The following is a 1,291-nucleotide window of genomic DNA, read 5'->3' on the forward strand; positions in this document are numbered from 1 at the left end:
GAACTCAATGCGAGCAGCACCTTGCCGCACTTAACTTGTTAAACACTATGCAGATTTTTCTTTTAGTTTTTTGTTTTGTAATTTTATAACTGATCGCACTTATATCGCACTTTTTGTAATGTTTATTTCTTTTATTATATACTCGCAAAAATCCCTCAATTAAAAACCTAAATAATTTTATCACCCCCAGTAGGGGAGGCCCTTTTACGAAAATAATTATTTTTCTCAGAAAAATTATTGTTGGCAAACTTCTTTTATTGCAAATAAAACAAAGGTTCAGTAAAAAGTCTGTTCTTCTCAGTTGTAATACCTGGGACGCTAGGCATCGCCTAGCTCTTTGTATTATGCGGATTTTTGAATACAGAACGCGGAACTGAAGCTTGCTTCGTCCCGTTCACGGGTTGTCCTGGTATTGCACTACCTCCAGGCTCGGCCCACGATCCTGCTGCGGCAGGATTATCTATTATTACATCACTCTATATATACATAGCTTTTGTCACATTTTCGTTGTTTTCTTAGTTAACTTTTATTACAAATTGGTTGAGTAAGCTTATTTAGCGCTTTCATATCGTCTTAGGCAAAAATTAAACTAAGATTGCATGCACCCTAAGGCGACCGGCATAACTTACCCAGGCAGCAACATGTCCACATTTTTGCACCGATTTAGTCTGCGACTTGATTAAAAAAAACTCCGTTTCAAAAACGGGTAACTTACCTTATTCAAATAGAATGCCCGAACATGCCGGTCGACAAAACCAGTCTAAACGACCGAGCAAGGCGCTTGTCGCGTAAAGAATTTAAAGCGAAATGCAGGAGAAAACGACGCACGTTTTTACGACCACCTAACAGCACGGGCCATGCGCTTACAACGATCGCACATTTCGCGATATTTTATGTACACGCACTTGTACCAATTTCTTATGCGACTAGTTTTGATTAAAAAAAACTCCGTTTCAAGAACGGGTAACTTACCTTATTCAAATAGAATGCCCGAACATGCCGGTCGACAAAACCAGTCTAAACGACCGAGCAAGGCGCTTGTCGCGTAAAGAATTTAAAGCGAAATGCAGGAGAAAACGACGCACGTTTTTACGACCACCTAACAGCACGGGCCATGCGCTTACAACGATCGCACATTTCGCGATATTTTATGTACAGGCACTTAATCCAATTTCTTATGCGACTAGTTTTAATTAAAAAAAACTCCGTTTCAAGAACGGGTAACTTACCTTATTCAAATAGAATGCCCGAACATGCCGGTCGACAAAACCAGTCTAAACGACCGAGCAAG

General features: G+C 40.0%; 1 non-coding gene across 1 annotated transcript; it reads left to right on the forward strand.

Annotated features, from left to right (window-relative positions):
• Positions 1-247: 247 nt before the first annotated feature.
• LOC145757252 (U2 spliceosomal RNA) lies at positions 248-443 on the forward strand. The gene has a single exon (XR_014285305.1). It is a non-coding gene; the product is annotated as a U2 spliceosomal RNA (small nuclear RNA).
• The last annotated feature ends 848 nt before the right edge of the window (positions 444-1,291 follow it).

The sequence above is a fragment of the Corella eumyota genome, chromosome 6, assembly GCF_963082875.1.
Source record: "Corella eumyota chromosome 6, kaCorEumy4.1, whole genome shotgun sequence".
Taxonomy (NCBI): Eukaryota; Metazoa; Chordata; class Ascidiacea; order Phlebobranchia; family Corellidae; genus Corella; species Corella eumyota.